Source organism: Oncorhynchus kisutch, linkage group LG8 (genome assembly GCF_002021735.2).
Source record: "Oncorhynchus kisutch isolate 150728-3 linkage group LG8, Okis_V2, whole genome shotgun sequence".
In the NCBI taxonomy this organism is placed as follows: domain Eukaryota; kingdom Metazoa; phylum Chordata; class Actinopteri; order Salmoniformes; family Salmonidae; genus Oncorhynchus; species Oncorhynchus kisutch.
The window spans coordinates 16,983,092-16,996,997 of record NC_034181.2 but is presented as its reverse complement, the minus strand read 5'-3'; the positions used below and the strand labels follow the sequence as shown (position 1 = coordinate 16,996,997).

Below are 13,906 nucleotides of genomic sequence, written 5' to 3'. Positions count from 1 at the left end.
CGTTATGTTCACGAATTGTGAAAACATATGAATTTTAATGTTTTTTAATTGTCAGGATGGCCGAGTGGTCTGAGGCGCCAGACTCAAGTTGAAAGTCATTCCTAGTTACTGGGGTGTTCTGGTCTCCGATTGGAGGCGAGGGTTCAAATCCCTCTTCTGACACAACTTTTGCCTTAAAAAGTAGCTCTTTGTCAATACCGAATAATTCTCCAAATGGTGAAAGTTACTCAAAATCCATAAAAAAATGTTTTTTATTATATCTTTCATTAGCTTTTAACAATTTTTGTTTATTTTTCTTTGTATCTTAAGATCGGCATGTTTCCATCAGACATATCAGACGTTATGTTACAGAATCGTGAAAACATATGAATTTAAGGATTTATAGTTGTCAGGATGGCCGAGTGGTCTAAGTCGCCAGACTCAAGGTGAGAGTCCTTCCTAGTTACTGGGGTGTTCTGGTCTCCGATTGGAGGCGAGGGTTCAAATCCCTCTTCTGACACAACTTTTGCCTTAAAAAAGAGTAGCTCTTTGTCAAATCCGAAAAGTTCTCCAAATGGTGAAAGGAAAACACATGAACAGTGATTAATCGTTTGATAGATGCCATAGTTTGAGAACAGACAACACATGAAACGCGAATAATCGTTCGATACATGTCATCATATGCCTAGTTTAGAATTCAAAAAGTTACTCAAAATCCATAAAAAAATGTTTTTTACTATATCTTTCATTAGCTTTAAAAAAAATTGTTTATTTTTCTTTGTATCTTAAGATCGACATGTTTCCATCAGACATATCAGACGTTATGTTACAGAATTGTGAAAACATATGAATTTTAATGTTTTTTAATTGTCAGGATGGCCGAGTGGTCTAAGGCGCCAGACTCAAGTTGAAAGTCATTCCTAGTTACTGGGGTGTTCTGGTCTCCGATTGGAGGCGAGGGTTCAAATCCCTCTTCTGACACAACTTTTGCCTTAAAAAGTAGCTCTTTGTCAATACCGAATAATTCTCCAAATGGTGAAAGTTACTCAAAATCCATAAAAAAATGTTTTTTATTATATCTTTCATTAGCTTTTAACAATTTTTGTTTATTTTTCTTTGTATCTTAAGATCGGCATGTTTCCATCAGACATATCAGACGTTATGTTACAGAATCGTGAAAACATATGAATTTAAGGATTTATAGTTGTCAGGATGGCCGAGTGGTCTAAGTCGCCAGACTCAAGGTGAGAGTCCTTCCTAGTTACTGGGGTGTTCTGGTCTCTGATTGGAGGCGAGGGTTCAAATCCCTCTTCTGACACAACTTTTGCCTTAAAAAAGAGTAGCTCTTTGTCAAATCCGAAAAGTTCTCCAAATGGTGAAAGGAAAACACATGAACAGTGATTAATCGTTTGATAGATGCCATAGTTTGAGAACAGACAACACATGAAACGCGAATAATCGTTCGATACATGTCATCATATGCCTAGTTTAGAATTCAAAAAGTTACTCAAAATCCATTAAAAAATGTTTTTTACTATATCTTTCATTAGCTTTAAAAAAAATTGTTTATTTTTCTTTGTATCTTAAGATCGACATGTTTCCATCAGACATATCAGACGTTATGTTACAGAATTGTGAAAACATATGAATTTTAATGTTTTTTAATTGTCAGGATGGCCGAGTGGTCTAAGGCGCCAGACTCAAGTTGAAAGTCATTCCTAGTTACTGGGGTGTTCTGGTCTCCGATTGGAGGCGAGGGTTCAAATCCCTCTTCTGACCCAACTTTTGCCTTAAAAAGTAGCTCTTTGTCAATACCGAATAATTCTCCAAATGGTGAAAGTTACTCAAAATCCATAAAAAAATGTTTTTTATTATATCTTTCATTAGCTTTTAACAATTTTTGTTTATTTTTCTTTGTATCTTAAGATCGGCATGTTTCCATCAGACATATCAGACGTTATGTTACAGAATCGTGAAAACATATGAATTTAAGGATTTATAGTTGTCAGGATGGCCGAGTGGTCTAAGGCGCCAGACTCAAGGTGAGAGTCCTTCCTAGTACTGGGGTGTTCTGGTCTCCGATTGGAGGCGAGGGTTCAAATCCCTCTTCTGACACAAATTTTGCCTTAAAAAGTAGATCTTTGTCAATACCGAATAATTCTCCAAATGGTGAAAGTTACTCAAAATCCATAAAAAAATGTTTTTTATTATATCTTTCATTAGCTTTTAACATTTTTGTTTATTTTTCTTTGTATCTTAAGATCGGCATGTTTCCATCAGACATATCAGACGTTATGTTACAGAATCGTGAAAACATATGAATTTAAGGATTTATAGTTGTCAGGATGGCCGAGTGGTCTAAGTCGCCAGACTCAAGGTGAGAGTCCTTCCTAGTTACTGGGGTGTTCTGGTCTCTGATTGGAGGCGAGTGTTCAAATCCCTCTTCTGACAGAACTTTTGCCTTAAAAAAGAGTAGCTCTTTGTCAAATCCGAAAAGTTCTCCAAATGGTGAAAGGAAAACACATGAACAGTGATTAATCGTTTGATAGATGCCATAGTTTGAGAACAGACAACACATGAAACGCGAATAATCGTTCGATACATGTCATCATATGCCTAGTTTAGAATTCAAAAAGTTACTCAAAATCCATTAAAAAATGTTTTTTACTATATCTTTCATTAGCTTTAAAAAAATTGTTTATTTTTCTTTGTATCTTAAGATCGACATGTTTCCATCAGACATATCAGACGTTATGTTCACGAATTGTGAAAACATATGAATTTTAATGTTTTTAATTGTCAGGATGGCCGAGTGGTCTAAGGCGCCAGACTCAAGTTGAAAGTCATTCCTAGTTACTGGGGTGTTCTGGTCTCCGATTGGAGGCGAGGGTTCAAATCCCTCTTCTGACACAACTTTTGCCTTAAAAAGTAGCTCTTTGTCAATACCGAATAATTCTCCAAATGGTGAAAGTTACTCAAAATCCATAAAAAAATGTTTTTATTATATCTTTCATTAGCTTTTAACATTTTTGTTTATTTTTCTTTGTATCTTAAGATCGGCATGTTTCCATCAGACATATCAGACGTTATGTTACAGAATCGTGAAAACATATGAATTTAAGGATTTATAGTTGTCAGGATGGCCGAGTGGTCTAAGGCGCCAGACTCAAGGTGAGAGTCCTTCCTAGTACTGGGGTGTTCTGGTCTCCGATTGGAGGCGAGGGTTCAAATCCCTCTTCTGACACAAATTTTGCCTTAAAAAGTAGCTCTTTGTCAATACCGAATAATTCTCCAAATGGTGAAAGTTACTCAAAATCCATAAAAAAATGTTTTTTATTATATCTTTCATTAGCTTTTAACATTTTTTGTTTATTTTTCTTTGTATCTTAAGATCGGCATGTTTCCATCAGACATATCAGACGTTATGTTACAGAATCGTGAAAACATATGAATTTAAGGATTTATAGTTGTCAGGATGGCCGAGTGGTCTAAGTCGCCAGACTCAAGGTGAGAGTCCTTCCTAGTTACTGGGGTGTTCTGGTCTTCGATTGGAGGCGAGGGTTCAAATCCCTCTTCTGACACAACTTTTGCCTTAAAAAAGAGTAGCTCTTTGTCAAATCCGAAAAGTTCTCCAAATGGTGAAAGGAAAACACATGAACAGTGATAAATCGTTTGATAGATGCCATAGTTTGAGAACAGACAACACATGAAACGCGAATAATCGTTCGATACATGTCATCATATGCCTAGTTTAGAATTCAAAAAGTTACTCAAAATCCATTAAAAAATGTTTTTTACTATATCTTTCATTAGCTTTAACATTTTTTGTTTATTTTTCTTTGTATCTTAAGATCGGCATGTTTCCATCAGACATATCAGACGTTATGTTACAGAATTGTGAAAACCTATGAATTTTAAATATTTATAATTGTCAGGATGGCCGAGTGGTCTAAGGCGCCAGACTCAAGGTGAGAGTCCTTCCTAGTTACTGGGGTATTCTGGTCTCCGATTGGAGGCGAGGGTTCAAATCCCTCTTCTGACACAACTTTTGCCTTAAAAAAGAGTAGCTCTTTGTCAAATCCGAAAAGTTCTCCAAATGGTGAAAGGAAAACACATGAACAGTGATTAATCGTTTGATAGATGCCATAGTTTGAGAACAGACAACACATGAAACGCGAATAATCGTTCGATACATGTCATCATATGCCTAGTTTAGAATTCAAAAAGTTACTCAAAATCCATAAAAAAATGTTTTTACTATATCTTTCATTAGCTTTTAACATTTTTGTTTATTTTTCTTTGTATCTTAAGATCGGCATGTTTCCATCAGACATATCAGACGTTATGTTACAGAATTGTGAAAACCTATGAATTTTAAAGACTTTTAATTGTCAGGATGGCCGAGTGGTCTAAGGCGCCAGACTCAAGGTGAGAGTCCTTCCTAGTTACTGGGGTATTCTGGTCTCCGATTGAAGGCGAGGGTTCAAATCCCTCTTCTGACACAACTTTTGCCTTAAAAAAGAGTAGCTCTTTGTCAAATCCGAAAAGTTCTCCAAATGGTGAAAGGAAAACACATGAACAGTGATTAATCGTTTGATAGATGCCATAGTTTGAGAACAGACAACACATGAAACGCGAATAATCGTTCGATACATGTCATCATATGCCTAGTTTAGAATTCAAAAAGTTACTCAAAATCCATTAAAAAATGTTTTTTACTATATCTTTCATTAGCTTTTAACAATTTTTGTTTATTTTTCTTTGTATCTTAAGATCGGCATGTTTCCATCAGACATATCAGACGTTATGTTACAGAATTGTGAAAACCTATGAATTTTAAAGACTTTTAATTGTCAGGATGGCCGAGTGGTCTAAGGTGCCAGACTCAAGGTGAGAGTCCTTCCTAGTTACTGGGGTATTCTGTTCTCCGATTAGAGGCGAGGGTTCAAATCCCTCTTCTCACACAACTTTTGCCTTAAAAAGTAGCTCTTTGTCAATACCGAAAAATTCTCCAAATGGTGAAAGTTACTCAAAATCCATAAAAAAATGTTTTTTATTATATCTTTCATTAGCTTTTAACATTTTTTGTTTATTTTTCTTTGTATCTTAAGATCGGCATGTTTCCATCAGACATATCAGACGTTATGTTACAGAATCGCGAAAACATATGAATTTTAAATATTTATAATTGTCAGGATGGCCGAGTGGTCTAAGGCGCCAGACTCAAGGTGAGAGTCCTTCCTAGTTACTGGGGTGTTCTGGTCTCCGATTGGAGGCGAGGGTTCAAATCCCTCTTCTGACACAACTTTTGCCTTAAAAAGTAGCTCTTTGTCAATACCGAAAAGTTCTCCAAATGGTGAAAGGAAAACACATGAACAGTGATTAATCGTTTGATAGATGCCATAGTTTGAGAACAGACAACACATGAAACGCGAATAATCGTTCGATACATGTCATCATATGCCTAGTTTAGAATTCAAAAAGTTACTCAAAATCCATTAAAAAATGTTTTTTACTATATCTTTCATTAGCTTTTAACATTTTTTGTTTATTTTTCTTTGTATCTTAAGATCGGCATGTTTCCATCAGACATATCAGACGTTATGTTACAGAATCGTGAAAACCTATGAATTTTAAAGACTTTTAATTGTCAGGATGGCCGAGTGGTCTAATGCGCCAGACTCAAGGTGAGACTCCTTCCTAGTTACTGGGGTATTCTGGTCTCCGATTGGAGGCGAGGGTTCAAATCCCTCTTCTGACACAACTTTTGCCTTAAAAAGTAGCTCTTTGTCAATACCGAAAAATTCTCCAAATGGTGAAAGTTACTCAAAATCCATAAAAAAATGTTTTTTATTATATCTTTCATTAGCTTTTAACAATTTTTGTTTATTTTTCTTTGTATCTTAAGATCGGCATGTTTCCATCAGACATATCAGACGTTATGTTACAGAATCGCGAAAACATATGAATTTTAAAGACTTTTAATTGTCAGGATGGCCGAGTGGTCTAAGGCGCCAGACTCAAGGTGAGTGTCCTTCCTAGTTACTGGGGTATTCTGGTCTCCGATTGGAGGCGAGGGTTCAAATCCCTCTTCTGACACAACTTTTGCCTTAAAAAGTAGCTCTTTGTCAATACCGAAAAGTTCTCCAAATGGTGAAAGGAAAACACATGAACAGTGATTAATCGTTTGATAGATGCCATAGTTTGAGAACAGACAACACATGAAACGCGAATAATCGTTCGATACATGTCATCATATGCCTAGTTTAGAATTCAAAAAGTTACTCAAAATCCATTAAAAAATGTTTTTTACTATATCTTTCATTAGCTTTTAACATTTTTTGTTTATTTTTCTTTGTATCTTAAGATCGGCATGTTTCCATCAGACATATCAGACGTTATGTTACAGAATCGTGAAAACCTATGAATTTTAAAGACTTTTAATTGTCAGGATGGCCGAGTGGTCTAATGCGCCAGACTCAAGGTGAGACTCCTTCCTAGTTACTGGGGTATTCTGGTCTCCGATTGGAGGCGAGGGTTCAAATCCCTCTTCTGACACAACTTTTGCCTTAAAAAGTAGCTCTTTGTCAATACCGAATAATTCTCCAAATGGTGAAAGTTACTCAAAATCCATAAAAAAATGTTTTTTATTATATCTTTCATTAGCTTTTAACATTTTTTGTTTATTTTTCTTTGTATCTTAAGATCGGCATGTTTCCATCAGACATATCAGACGTTATGTTACAGAATCGTGAAAACATATGAATTTAAGGATTTATAGTTGTCAGGATGGCCGAGTGGTCTAAGTCGCCAGACTCAAGGTGAGAGTCCTTCCTAGTTACTGGGGTGTTCTGGTCTTCGATTGGAGGCGAGGGTTCAAATCCCTCTTCTGACACAACTTTTGCCTTAAAAAAGAGTAGCTCTTTGTCAAATCCGAAAAGTTCTCCAAATGGTGAAAGGAAAACACATGAACAGTGATAAATCGTTTGATAGATGCCATAGTTTGAGAACAGACAACACATGAAACGCGAATAATCGTTCGATACATGTCATCATATGCCTAGTTTAGAATTCAAAAAGTTACTCAAAATCCATTAAAAAATGTTTTTTACTATATCTTTCATTAGCTTTTAACATTTTTTGTTTATTTTTCTTTGTATCTTAAGATCGGCATGTTTCCATCAGACATATCAGACGTTATGTTACAGAATTGTGAAAACCTATGAATTTTAAAGATTTTTAATTGTCAGGATGGCCGAGTGGTCTAAGGCGCCAGACTCAAGGTGAGAGTCCTTCCTAGTTACTGGGGTATTCTGGTCTCCGATTGGAGGCGAGGGTTCAAATCCCTCTTCTGACACAACTTTTGCCTTAAAAAGTAGCTCTTTGTCAATACCGAAAAATTCTCCAAATGGTGAAAGTTACTCAAAATCCATACAAAAATGTTTTTTATTATATCTTTCATTAGCTTTTAACAATTTTTGTTTATTTTTCTTTGTATCTTAAGATCGGCATGTTTCCATCAGACATATCAGACGTTATGTTACAGAATCGTGAAAGCATATGAATTTAAGGATTTATAATTGTCAGGATGGCCGAGTGGTCTAAGGTGCCAGACTCAAGGTGAGAGTCCTTCCTAGATACTGGGGTGTTCTGGTCTCCGATTGGAGGCGAAGGTTCAAATCCCTCTTCTGACACAACTTTTGCCTTAAAAAAGAGTAGCTCTTTGTCAAATCCGAAAAGTTCTCCAAATGGTGAAAGGAAAACACATGAACAGTGATTAATCGTTTGATAGATGCCATAGTTTGAGAACAGACAACACATGAAACGCGAATAATCGTTCGATACATGCCATCATATGCCTAGTTTAGAATTCAAAAAGTTACTCAAAATCCATTAAAAAATGTTTTTTACTATATCTTTCATTAGCTTTTAACATTTTTTGTTTATTTTTCTTTGTATCTTAAGATCGGCATGTTTCCATCAGACATATCAGACGTTATGTTACAGAATTGTGAAAACCTATGAATTTTAAAGACTTTTAATTGTCAGGATGGCCGAGTGGTCTAAGGCGCCAGATCTAGGTGAGAGTCCTTCCTAGTTACTGGGGTATTCTGGTCTCCGATTGGAGGCGAGGGTTCAAATCCCTCTTCTGACACAACTTTTGCCTTAAAAAGTAGCTCTTTGTCAATACCGAAAAATTCTCCAAATGGTGAAAGTTACTCAAAATCCATACAAAAATGTTTTTTATTATATCTTTCATTAGCTTTTAACAATTTTTGTTTATTTTTCTTTGTATCTTAAGATCGGCATGTTTCCATCAGACATATCAGACGTTATGTTACAGAATCGTGAAAACATATGAATTTTAAATATTTATAATTGTCAGGATGGCCGAGTGGTCTAAGGTGCCTGACTCAAGGTGAGATTCCTTCCTAGTTACTCGGGTGTTCTGGTCTCCGATTGGAGGCGAGGGTTCAAATCCCTCTTCTGACACAACTTTTGCCTTAAAAAGTAGCTCTTTGTCAATACCGAAAAATTCTCCAAATGGTGAAAGGAAAACACATGAACAGTGATTAATCGTTTGATAGATGCCATAGTTTGAGAACAGACAACACATGAAACGCGAATAATCGTTCGATACATGTCATCATATGCTTAGTTTAGAATTCAAAAAGTTACTCAAAATCCATAAAAAATGTTTTTACTATATCTTTCATTAGCTTTTAACATTTTTTGTTTATTTTTCTTTGTATCTTAAGATCGGCATGTTTCCATCAGACATATCAGACGTTATGTTACAGAATTGTGAAAACCTATGAATTTTAAAGACTTTTAATTGTCAGGATGGCCGAGTGGTCTAAGGCGCCAGACTCAAGGTGAGAGTCCTTCCTAGTTACTGGGGTATTCTGGTCTCCGATTGGAGGCGAGGGTTCAAATCCCTCTTCTGACACAACTTTTGCCTTAAAAAAGAGTAGCTCTTTGTCAAATCCGAAAAGTTCTCCAAATGGTGAAAGGAAAACACATGAACAGTGATTAATCGTTTGATAGATGCCATAGTTTGAGAACAGACAACACATGAAACGCGAATAATCGTTCGATACATGTCATCATATGCCTAGTTTAGAATTCAAAAAGTTACTCAAAATCCATAAAAAAATGTTTTTACTATATCTTTCATTAGCTTTTAACATTTTTTGTTTATTTTTCTTTGTATCTTAAGATCGGCATGTTTCCATCAGACATATCAGACGTTATGTTACAGAATTGTGAAAACCTATGAATTTTAAAGACTTTTAATTGTCAGGATGGCCGAGTGGTCTAAGGCGCCAGACTCAAGGTGAGAGTCCTTCCTAGTTACTGGGGTATTCTGGTCTCCGATTGAAGGCGAGGGTTCAAATCCCTCTTCTGACACAACTTTTGCCTTAAAAAAGAGTAGCTCTTTGTCAAATCCGAAAAGTTCTCCAAATGGTGAAAGGAAAACACATGAACAGTGATTAATCGTTTGATAGATGCCATAGTTTGAGAACAGACAACACATGAAACGCGAATAATCGTTCGATACATGTCATCATATGCCTAGTTTAGAATTCAAAAAGTTACTCAAAATCCATTAAAAAATGTTTTTTACTATATCTTTCATTAGCTTTTAACAATTTTTGTTTATTTTTCTTTGTATCTTAAGATCGGCATGTTTCCATCAGACATATCAGACGTTATGTTACAGAATTGTGAAAACCTATGAATTTTAAAGACTTTTAATTGTCAGGATGGCCGAGTGGTCTAAGGTGCCAGACTCAAGGTGAGAGTCCTTCCTAGTTACTGGGGTATTCTGTTCTCCGATTAGAGGCGAGGGTTCAAATCCCTCTTCTCACACAACTTTTGCCTTAAAAAGTAGCTCTTTGTCAATACCGAAAAATTCTCCAAATGGTGAAAGTTACTCAAAATCCATAAAAAAATGTTTTTTATTATATCTTTCATTAGCTTTTAACATTTTTTGTTTATTTTTCTTTGTATCTTAAGATCGGCATGTTTCCATCAGACATATCAGACGTTATGTTACAGAATCGCGAAAACATATGAATTTTAAATATTTATAATTGTCAGGATGGCCGAGTGGTCTAAGGCGCCAGACTCAAGGTGAGAGTCCTTCCTAGTTACTGGGGTGTTCTGGTCTCCGATTGGAGGCGAGGGTTCAAATCCCTCTTCTGACACAACTTTTGCCTTAAAAAGTAGCTCTTTGTCAATACCGAAAAGTTCTCCAAATGGTGAAAGGAAAACACATGAACAGTGATTAATCGTTTGATAGATGCCATAGTTTGAGAACAGACAACACATGAAACGCGAATAATCGTTCGATACATGTCATCATATGCCTAGTTTAGAATTCAAAAAGTTACTCAAAATCCATTAAAAAATGTTTTTTACTATATCTTTCATTAGCTTTTAACATTTTTTGTTTATTTTTCTTTGTATCTTAAGATCGGCATGTTTCCATCAGACATATCAGACGTTATGTTACAGAATCGTGAAAACCTATGAATTTTAAAGACTTTTAATTGTCAGGATGGCCGAGTGGTCTAATGCGCCAGACTCAAGGTGAGACTCCTTCCTAGTTACTGGGGTATTCTGGTCTCCGATTGGAGGCGAGGGTTCAAATCCCTCTTCTGACACAACTTTTGCCTTAAAAAGTAGCTCTTTGTCAATACCGAAAAATTCTCCAAATGGTGAAAGTTACTCAAAATCCATAAAAAAATGTTTTTTATTATATCTTTCATTAGCTTTTAACAATTTTTGTTTATTTTTCTTTGTATCTTAAGATCGGCATGTTTCCATCAGACATATCAGACGTTATGTTACAGAATCGCGAAAACATATGAATTTTAAAGACTTTTAATTGTCAGGATGGCCGAGTGGTCTAAGGCGCCAGACTCAAGGTGAGTGTCCTTCCTAGTTACTGGGGTATTCTGGTCTCCGATTGGAGGCGAGGGTTCAAATCCCTCTTCTGACACAACTTTTGCCTTAAAAAGTAGCTCTTTGTCAATACCGAAAAGTTCTCCAAATGGTGAAAGGAAAACACATGAACAGTGATTAATCGTTTGATAGATGCCATAGTTTGAGAACAGACAACACATGAAACGCGAATAATCGTTCGATACATGTCATCATATGCCTAGTTTAGAATTCAAAAAGTTACTCAAAATCCATTAAAAAATGTTTTTTACTATATCTTTCATTAGCTTTTAACATTTTTTGTTTATTTTTCTTTGTATCTTAAGATCGGCATGTTTCCATCAGACATATCAGACGTTATGTTACAGAATCGTGAAAACCTATGAATTTTAAAGACTTTTAATTGTCAGGATGGCCGAGTGGTCTAATGCGCCAGACTCAAGGTGAGACTCCTTCCTAGTTACTGGGGTATTCTGGTCTCCGATTGGAGGCGAGGGTTCAAATCCCTCTTCTGACACAACTTTTGCCTTAAAAAGTAGCTCTTTGTCAATACCGAAAAATTCTCCAAATGGTGAAAGTTACTCAAAATCCATAAAAAAATGTTTTTTATTATATCTTTCATTAGCTTTTAACAATTTTTGTTTATTTTTCTTTGTATCTTAAGATCGGCATGTTTCCATCAGACATATCAGACGTTATGTTACAGAATCGCGAAAACATATGAATTTTAAAGACTTTTAATTGTCAGGATGGCCGAGTGGTCTAAGGCGCCAGACTCAAGGTGAGAGTCCTTCCTAGTTACTGGGGTATTCTGGTCTCCGATTGGAGGCGAGGGTTCAAATCCCTCTTCTGACACAACTTTTGCCTTAAAAAGTAGCTCTTTGTCAATACCGAAAAATACTCCAAATGGTGAAAGTTACTCAAAATCCATAAAAAAATGTTTTTTATTATATCTTTCATTAGCTTTTAACAATTTTTGTTTATTTTTCTTTGTATCTTAAGATCGGCATGTTTCCATCAGACATATCAGACGTTATGTTACAGAATCGCGAAAACATATGAATTTTAAATATTTATAATTGTCAGGATGGCCGAGTGGTCTAAGGCGCCAGACTCAAGGTGAGAGTCCTTCCTAGTTACTGGGGTGTTCTTGTCTCCGATTGGAGGCGAGGGTTCAAATCCCTCTTCTGACACAACTTTTGCCTTAAAAAGTAGCTCTTTGTCAATACCGAAAAATTCTCCAAATGGTGAAAGGAAAACACATGAACAGTGATTAATCGTTTGATAGATGCCATAGTTTGAGAACAGACAACACATGAAACGCGAATAATCGTTCGATACATGTCATCATATGCCTAGTTTAGAATTCAAAAAGTTACTCAAAATCCATTAAAAAATGTTTTTTACTATATCTTTCATTAGCTTTTAACATTTTTTGTTTATTTTTCTTTGTATCTTAAGATCGGCATGTTTCCATCAGACATATCAGACGTTATGTTACAGAATTGTGAAAACCTATGAATTTTAAAGACTTTTAATTGTCAGGATGGCCGAGTGGTCTAAGGCGCCAGACTCAAGGTGAGAGTCCTTCCTAGTTACTGGGGTATTCTGTTCTCCGATTAGAGGCGAGGGTTCAAATCCCTCTTCTCACACAACTTTTGCCTTAAAAAGTAGCTCTTTGTCAATACCGAAAAATTCTCCAAATGGTGAAAGTTACTCAAAATCCATAAAAAAATGTTTTTTATTATATCTTTCATTAGCTTTTAACAATTTTTGTTTATTTTTCTTTGTATCTTAATATCGGCATGTTTCCATCAGACATATCAGACGTTATGTTACAGAATCGCGAAAACATATGAATTTTAAATATTTATAATTGTCAGGATGGCCGAGTGGTCTAAGGCGCCAGACTCAAGGTGAGAGTCCTTCCTAGTTACTGGGGTGTTCTGGTCTCCGATTGGAGGCGAGGGTTCAAATCCCTCTTCTGACACAACTTTTGCCTTAAAAAGTAGCTCTTTGTCAATACCGAAAAATTCTCCAAATGGTGAAAGGAAAACACATGAACAGTGATTAATCGTTTGATAGATGCCATAGTTTGAGAACAGACAACACATGAAACGCGAATAATCGTTCGATACATGTCATCATATGCCTAGTTTAGAATTCAAAAAGTTACTCAAAATCCATTAAAAAATGTTTTTACTATATCTTTCATTAGCTTTAAAAAAAAAATGTTTATTTTTCTTTGTATCTTAAGATCGGCATGTTTCCATCAGACATATCAGACGTTATGTTACAGAATCGTGAAAACATATGAATTTAAGGATTTATAGTTGTCAGGATGGCCGAGTGGTCTAAGTCGCCAGACTCAAGGTGAGAGTCCTTCCTAGTTACTGGGGTGTTCTGGTCTCCGATTGGAGGCGAGGGTTCAAATCCCTCTTCTGACACAACTTTTGCCTTAAAAAAGAGTAGCTCTTTGTCAAATCCGAAAAGTTCTCCAAATGGTGAAAGGAAAACACATGAACAGTGATTAATCGTTTGATAGATGCCATAGTTTGAGAACAGACAACACATGAAACGCGAATAATCGTTCGATACATGTCATCATATGCCTAGTTTAGAATTCAAAAAGTTACTCAAAATCCATAAAAAAATGTTTTTTACTATATCTTTCATTAGCTTTTAACATTTTTTGTTTATTTTTCTTTGTATCTTAAGATCGGCATGTTTCCATCAGACATATCAGACGTTATGTTACAGAATCGCGAAAACATATGAATTTTAAATATTTATAATTGTCAGGATGGCCGAGTGGTCTAAGGCGCCAGACTCAAGGTGAGAGTCCTTCCTAGTTACTGGGGTGTTCTGGTCTCCGATTGGAGGCGAGGGTTCAAATCACTCTTCTGACACAACTTTTGCCTTAAAAAGTAGCTCTTTGTCAATACCGAAAAATTCTCCAAATGGTGAAAGTTACTCA

General features: G+C 35.8%; 15 non-coding genes across 15 annotated transcripts; all 15 read left to right on the top strand.

The window, feature by feature from the left end:
- Positions 1-848: 848 nt before the first annotated feature.
- On the top strand, positions 849-960 carry trnal-caa (transfer RNA leucine (anticodon CAA)). The gene is made up of 2 exons: positions 849-886; positions 915-960. It is a non-coding gene; the product is annotated as a tRNA-Leu (tRNA).
- A 686-nt stretch (positions 961-1,646) lies between these two features.
- trnal-caa (transfer RNA leucine (anticodon CAA)) lies at positions 1,647-1,758 on the top strand. Its single transcript has 2 exons — positions 1,647-1,684; positions 1,713-1,758. It is a non-coding gene; the product is annotated as a tRNA-Leu (tRNA).
- Positions 1,759-1,983: 225 nt separating this feature from the next.
- On the top strand, positions 1,984-2,094 carry trnal-caa (transfer RNA leucine (anticodon CAA)). The gene is made up of 2 exons: positions 1,984-2,021; positions 2,049-2,094. It is a non-coding gene; the product is annotated as a tRNA-Leu (tRNA).
- Positions 2,095-2,777: 683 nt separating this feature from the next.
- Positions 2,778-2,889, top strand: trnal-caa (transfer RNA leucine (anticodon CAA)). Its single transcript has 2 exons — positions 2,778-2,815; positions 2,844-2,889. It is a non-coding gene; the product is annotated as a tRNA-Leu (tRNA).
- Positions 2,890-3,112: 223 nt separating this feature from the next.
- On the top strand, positions 3,113-3,223 carry trnal-caa (transfer RNA leucine (anticodon CAA)). The gene is made up of 2 exons: positions 3,113-3,150; positions 3,178-3,223. It is a non-coding gene; the product is annotated as a tRNA-Leu (tRNA).
- A 686-nt stretch (positions 3,224-3,909) lies between these two features.
- On the top strand, positions 3,910-4,021 carry trnal-caa (transfer RNA leucine (anticodon CAA)). Its single transcript has 2 exons — positions 3,910-3,947; positions 3,976-4,021. It is a non-coding gene; the product is annotated as a tRNA-Leu (tRNA).
- Positions 4,022-5,169: 1,148 nt separating this feature from the next.
- trnal-caa (transfer RNA leucine (anticodon CAA)) lies at positions 5,170-5,281 on the top strand. The gene is made up of 2 exons: positions 5,170-5,207; positions 5,236-5,281. It is a non-coding gene; the product is annotated as a tRNA-Leu (tRNA).
- A 685-nt stretch (positions 5,282-5,966) lies between these two features.
- trnal-caa (transfer RNA leucine (anticodon CAA)) lies at positions 5,967-6,078 on the top strand. Its single transcript has 2 exons — positions 5,967-6,004; positions 6,033-6,078. It is a non-coding gene; the product is annotated as a tRNA-Leu (tRNA).
- A 1,146-nt stretch (positions 6,079-7,224) lies between these two features.
- On the top strand, positions 7,225-7,336 carry trnal-caa (transfer RNA leucine (anticodon CAA)). The gene is made up of 2 exons: positions 7,225-7,262; positions 7,291-7,336. It is a non-coding gene; the product is annotated as a tRNA-Leu (tRNA).
- Positions 7,337-8,023: 687 nt separating this feature from the next.
- On the top strand, positions 8,024-8,134 carry trnal-uag (transfer RNA leucine (anticodon UAG)). Its single transcript has 2 exons — positions 8,024-8,061; positions 8,089-8,134. It is a non-coding gene; the product is annotated as a tRNA-Leu (tRNA).
- Positions 8,135-8,817: 683 nt separating this feature from the next.
- On the top strand, positions 8,818-8,929 carry trnal-caa (transfer RNA leucine (anticodon CAA)). The gene is made up of 2 exons: positions 8,818-8,855; positions 8,884-8,929. It is a non-coding gene; the product is annotated as a tRNA-Leu (tRNA).
- A 1,149-nt stretch (positions 8,930-10,078) lies between these two features.
- Positions 10,079-10,190, top strand: trnal-caa (transfer RNA leucine (anticodon CAA)). The gene is made up of 2 exons: positions 10,079-10,116; positions 10,145-10,190. It is a non-coding gene; the product is annotated as a tRNA-Leu (tRNA).
- A 685-nt stretch (positions 10,191-10,875) lies between these two features.
- trnal-caa (transfer RNA leucine (anticodon CAA)) lies at positions 10,876-10,987 on the top strand. Its single transcript has 2 exons — positions 10,876-10,913; positions 10,942-10,987. It is a non-coding gene; the product is annotated as a tRNA-Leu (tRNA).
- A 685-nt stretch (positions 10,988-11,672) lies between these two features.
- On the top strand, positions 11,673-11,784 carry trnal-caa (transfer RNA leucine (anticodon CAA)). Its single transcript has 2 exons — positions 11,673-11,710; positions 11,739-11,784. It is a non-coding gene; the product is annotated as a tRNA-Leu (tRNA).
- Positions 11,785-12,807: 1,023 nt separating this feature from the next.
- Positions 12,808-12,919, top strand: trnal-caa (transfer RNA leucine (anticodon CAA)). The gene is made up of 2 exons: positions 12,808-12,845; positions 12,874-12,919. It is a non-coding gene; the product is annotated as a tRNA-Leu (tRNA).
- The last annotated feature ends 987 nt before the right edge of the window (positions 12,920-13,906 follow it).